Source organism: Athene cunicularia, assembly GCF_003259725.1.
Source record: "Athene cunicularia isolate RWA chromosome 1 unlocalized genomic scaffold, athCun1 chr1_part1, whole genome shotgun sequence".
Taxonomy (NCBI): Eukaryota; Metazoa; Chordata; class Aves; order Strigiformes; family Strigidae; genus Athene; species Athene cunicularia.
In genome coordinates, this window is record NW_020799091.1 from 65,660,230 (window position 1) to 65,666,229 (window position 6,000).

The window sequence follows — 6,000 nt, forward strand, 5'->3', positions numbered from 1 at the left end:
TTTATTGTTTAAACAAACCAGGTAATGTTTGCTCTGTAAAGTTCTGATCCAAAAATACCAAAGCAAAATAGGAACAGGTTTTGCCAACTCCTCCTATTAACAGTGAAGGGTAAAAATTGCTGACTTGCTTTGTGACAGCAATTGGCTAAAACCCATGTACAGTGTTTTCAACTGTCTTTTAAAAATGTACTTGCATATTCAAAGCATTATATACGGCCTGTATGTATGTAATGTAGCCATTAAACCACAGCACTGTTCATATTTATTTGTCTTAAAGCATTTGGAAAGTATGCATGATGAGAACACTGATCTATCTGCACTCCCCTGCAGCAGAGATCGAGTTGTGGGGTTTTTTTAGGCTATGTACAGCAGAAAGCAAGGCAGCATTTCCCAGTCCAGCTACAAAGTTACATGAAACAGTGTACTAGCAAAAACTAGCTCTGAAGCAATGAATAACTAGCAACTGAGCTACTCCTGGGAAAGCTCCCTTGCATTTTAAATCAACAAGAAAATGATGACCCATTTTCAAAGTATAAAGTAATTCCTGCCAGCAAACTTTCTTCGGTGGTTCCCAACCAGGTGAAACCAGTGTACGTGACTTCTGCAAAGCCGCAATCTCACTTCAGGCTATGAATCCTGCCCTCAATCACATCTGATTCGAGAGATGCTTCTCTGCTTGTGGGAACATTGCACGTTGCCCTTGAAAGAGCAAATGCCTGTGTTTAGTGGCCAGACAGCACTTGAAGGGACACTTGCAATAGGAACAGGCACTGAGGATGAATTTTTGATAGCTTTTCAATCAAATAGTATAGGATCACCATTTTTGGACCTTTGATCCATGAAGGTGGAGGCTGTCCATGGCAATCAGGACATCCTGAAGTATCTTCAAGTCCCTTCAGGTACAGGGGCCCTAAATCAAACCTCCCCAGTGGTCGGCAGGAGGTCAGAGAAGGGCAAGCGACAGCAAAACAGAAGATGCCTCTCCTCATTCATGCAGGTGCACAACTTGCTGCGGTTCCACATGCTGCCTGGCCTGAAATAATTAATTCTGGGTTTGCACGCTGGCCTGACCTCTCTCTGCACAGGCTGGGCTGCCTCTAAGCAGGCACAAGCAGGCTGGGCAGAAAGGGCTATCATCTGCTTGCAAGGGTTTCAGGGAGTTGCCTCCCTACTAATAATGCCATCCCAGCAAAGACATATTTCTTCTTTGGAAAGTATCCGACTGTACATTGAGAAAGCTGTCATTGCAAAACCAAATTTTTTCTCCATTCCCCCGTCTTGATGATTCAGCACACGTGGCACATTTTTTTCTCTGAAAACCTGCTACATAAAAACATGTTTATTTCAGTTAACCTTTCCAATCAAAGAGCCAGCCCACTGCAGCTCATCAATAATGCCTTCATAAATCACAACCGCAGAGTGCAGGCAGAGATTAATTCTAAGTAATTTTGTGTATATAAAATTTGCTCCAAAACTCATCTTATTTACATATTCAGAATATACAGGTTTTGAATTCCAGTGAAGTTTTGCACTGACTGATTTCTAATAAAAATTGCCTGAAGGCTGCAAATTTTTTTTAGCATCCTCAACTTCCATTGAAAGGAAGTTGACAGGGAGTCAAGGCACATAGCACCCAATGAATAATGGGGGGAAAAGGACAGAAGCTTCCAGAACTTCAGCAGAAAAGTGGATGAGATCATTGTTTGAGTTCATCAAAGCAACCAGCCTTTAGGAACATTTTACTGTCCATGTCCTTAGGATGCTACAGTCTTTTGCCTGTGAAGGCTTTGTGACCTCGTTAACGTGAAGGATCGAGATTTACAATGTTTGTGACTTTAACAGTGTGACTCTGCTAATAACATTAGTGCAGTGCCACAGAAACAAAGGCAGGAGGACGTCAACAGAGATTGGTGGGACAGAGCACCAGAGGGGACAGATGGAAGCTCCTCAACCTTCTCACACTGAAGTCTTCACCATCTTACCCATTTGTTTTACAGATGCAGCTGAAGTTCACCTTTTTTGAAGCTTGGGCGTGATTTCTGCCTGACGTAACAACTGGCAGAAAAATCCAAGCTGAAGATAGCCCAGGCGCTTTTGTCTTTTCATTTCAGCCTTTTATCATTTCTTATGAATCTGGCTCCCTGATGAGAAGTCATAGAGATGGGACGTGACTCGGCCTGAGTGGCTTTCCATATGCAAGGGAGTAAATGGAGAGGTGACCCTGGTCTGTTTGAAAGTCTATGCTTGGGCATGGAAATCCGTGCTTCTTTCCTAAGGTGAATATGAGGGGAAGGAAAGCAAAGAATAGGCTGTCTCTGCTTACCAGCTTCCACACCTGAGCCAGCACTAAAGTATTATTTATTAATACAGGTCAAGTCAGCAGTAAGTTAGCACTTTTCCTCAGGAGGAGAGGAAACTAGAAAGAAATTGTGTGCCTTATATCTTTGAGTCCCAGGGCTGCTTCAGAGATGGTGCAGCTTACACTTGGTGGCAGGCTCCAAATTCACACCCATTGCATATCCTACTGCACCTTATTGAGACATTCAACTAATATACAACTGGGCTGGCTCTTCAGACACGTGCAGCTAGATACACATTTCTTTCAGAGATGATCTAGGTCATGCTAGCCAGCACCACTCCCTTCTTTTTTTCCATCTGTTCTGTGCAAAAGGAGTTAATAGAAACACCTTGTACACGCACAGGAGTACGCATCAGCCAGAATTGCAACAAGCCCTGAGAGCCCAGCCAAATGCATGTACGCATCTGAAGCTAAACCACCTCGTGACTGAGTCAGGGAGAATTTCATCAGGATGTTTCTGAAGGGCAAAGAAACAGCTTGCTTTGGAGAGGAGGCAATTCTACCAAGCACCTGCCACAAGACGATATGAGAAAACCAGGCCACACTCTCTCCTAAGGGGGAGTTGTTAATTGAGCTCTGTAGGCTCCGATCCTAAATCCACGTCTGCATCTGAACAACTACACCACCAAAATGCATCCGACTTGTGCAGTAGCCAGCAGCATTAACTCCAGCTTATTAAAAACCTACTTGATGATTAGAAACAAAAGGCAGTTCAGCACTAACGAGGAACACAGCTTGTGATGACTGCAGGTCCCTCTGGGTGCAGCAGGACGGAATTGCCCGGCCAGAGCAGCCGTACCTGGAGGCAGCGCTGCTGAAGACCTAGGAGATTCATTGCCTCTGAGTGCTGCAGAGAACAGGCTGCAGCATGCCCCTTCCTTCCCTGCCCCAAACAGCGACAGCATGTCTGAGGGTTTGCAGAAAGAGCCGTACACAACCCACCTAACATGCCTCCTCCTGGACTAATGGCAGAAAACTCTTGGGCAATCATGAGAAGTGGGACATACACAATCTGTGGGTACCCAGGGCTTACTCATTAACACAACCTTAAGAGCACCTCTTTTGTTCCAAACCAGAATAGTTCTGAAATAAAACTGCAATTACTTGGATGAAACTCAGCTTTGGTAAAGTCAATGGAAAAAAATCCCTTTTACATCAGTGAAGCCATATTAGCCAAGGTTATGTTTTGAAAAGGTTGAATGAGTTTGTGCCCAGGTTTTAAGGATCTGTGTGTACTGTACCCTGCCATTTTAAATGATGACTACAAAGGTCTGTTATGTAACTTTTTTCAGGAAAGGCAAAAGCTTTCTTTGTGTTGCCATTTTTAATATACTGTGACTCTTGCTCATGGTAAATTAGGTTATTTATCCCCTTTATTTATATGCACTGCTCTAACACTGTAACAAAACAAAGTGATAGATGCACCTATACCAGTCGTCAAACTCAGTAACAAAGCAACAGCAACTGTGTGTAACTCTACCCTATTGTTATCAATTTATATAAAAGACAAGCTGTGAATGTGTGAAAGTAAATTCTTTTACCATTCTGGACTTGCCAGCAAATACTTTGTCCTCTGATCTCAAACCCTTCCCCAGGGCTGCTCCGACATCATGGGGGCCTGATGCTGATCTCACAGACCTGATCCTAATTCACTTTCCTGGTTTCCAGGGAAGCTGTTCTTTATTACACTACTGAAATTGAAGACAGAATCAGGCCAATAGTCAGAAATACAGGATGCAGAGCTCTTTCCATTTGGAGTTCAGAGTCTAAGCCAAAAGCAGAATGTCAAAGGCAGAAGCAAACCTGACTGGATTGCAGCCTAACTCTACCTGCCTTCTGCAGATAAATTTTACATTTAGATGTGTAGGGACGACTCCCACTGAAATCAATAAAAATTGTGCTCAATCAGCATTATTTGTCACCAATCCATTCTGGAATTCTTTTGCTGAAAGAGAGGGGAGGTTTCATGTGACAAGCACTCCAGATACCGTGTTGAAACAATCTCAGCTTCCCGTGTAGAATATTTTAGCGCAACCAACTTCCCTGTAATATTCACTTAATTTATGCTATTCATTTATATTCTATTCCAAATTGAAATTCTATTTCACTGGTATATTAAAAATGAGCCTACTAAAGAACAGCACATTTTAAAATAGTAACAGATGGAAAAGTCTGTAGAGTTCTACAAATTTAGATTCCTACTTTAATTAAATAAATTCAAGAACTGAATAAGCAATATCTACCTTTCACTTTGTTTCTGAAGATGTGTGCTTATGGTTTATTGTATGAGCCAGAACATCATTTTATACAGATGCAACAAACATGGGCAAAAAAATAGTGGGAAAATATCCATACCTTCACTGCTAATTGAGTTTATAAATTTAGATATTTGAAAGAATGCTCTACAGGACTATCCCTCAAGCAGCAGTGTGCCTGTGGAACCAATCTGTGGATATATCTACATGGCAGTCCCTTTCAATCGCATTTTTGTTGCCTTTATCACAGGTATGTAGGAAAACTCATTTGCATCACATCATATCACTTTGATAAATTACGAATTGGGATATTTTTTAAGGAATTAGCTCTAGATTTGAAATTTGTTTTTACAATGTCCTAGGCTGACGGGGAAAATGTTATTTTTATTCATTAATTGCTTTGCAATTCATGAAACTTCTCAGTTAAATGGAATAAGGAAGTGGATGAACTTCTCTGGCATTTACAATCACTATTTGCTTTTAGCATGGAATGTTACTTCAACAATCATATTTTCCAAACTGTTAACCTGTTCTTGATTGTGCTTTGTCTTCCACATCCTTGCGATGTTACCTCTTAATTTAGCAAATGGCATCTTTTTTACTTCAGTACTAACTGTTTTGATTTCGACAGGGGTTCCGTCCGTAGCTTTGCCGGCACGCCTTTTGCAGGCATGTTCTTCTCATCATCTTACACCTTACAAATACGGGCACAAAGAAACTAGAGTCTCAGGTGCATTTACACAAGATGCTTAACTTAGGGCATTGATCCAGCACAATAAAGGTTTTCTACCACGGTACTGATTCTTTGTAAGTGAAGACTTACTTAGACTATTTGCGAAGTAAACTACTATTCAATCTGCACAAAGGCAGTAAAATACGCTTTAAGGTATTTTTAGCTGTTCGGCAAGCTGAGAAAGGATAGCAACGATTGCACTGCAAACACTTCTCTTTCTTTGTGCCGCTGGATAGACACAGGGGCGATGGGCGTCGTTTGGCTCCAGCGGTGTGCGGGAGTATTTACCCTGGTTGCTTTAGCACCTATCTGCTCGCTCCTCTCCTTTGTGCTGGCTGGTCCAACAGCCCTGCACCGCACCGCCTGCCTACCCGCTCCCCAGGCGAGTCAATGTGTTTCTTCTCAGGAGACCTTTAAGCTTAAAATACTTCCTTAATTAACGGAGCCTAATCTTAAAAGAGCCAAAGCTGGCTGCGGCGCTTCCACGCCGCGTGGGTCCCAGAGACCCACCACCCGGCTCGGGGGGCGGGCTGAGGAACGGACCACACTTCCAACTTCGCGGACCAGCCCCAGGGAGACCTCCCGGTGCCGGAGCCCGGAGGCGCTTCCCGCGCTCGGCGGGCCGGGGGAGGCGAGGCGAGGCGAGGGGGCAT

General features: G+C 43.2%; 1 protein-coding gene across 1 annotated transcript in view; it reads left to right on the plus strand.

Annotated features, from left to right (window-relative positions):
• The window catches only part of ST6GAL2 (ST6 beta-galactoside alpha-2,6-sialyltransferase 2), a 177,422-nt gene that overhangs the window by 119,161 nt on the left and 52,261 nt on the right, over positions 1-6,000 (plus strand). The window lies entirely within an intron of this gene.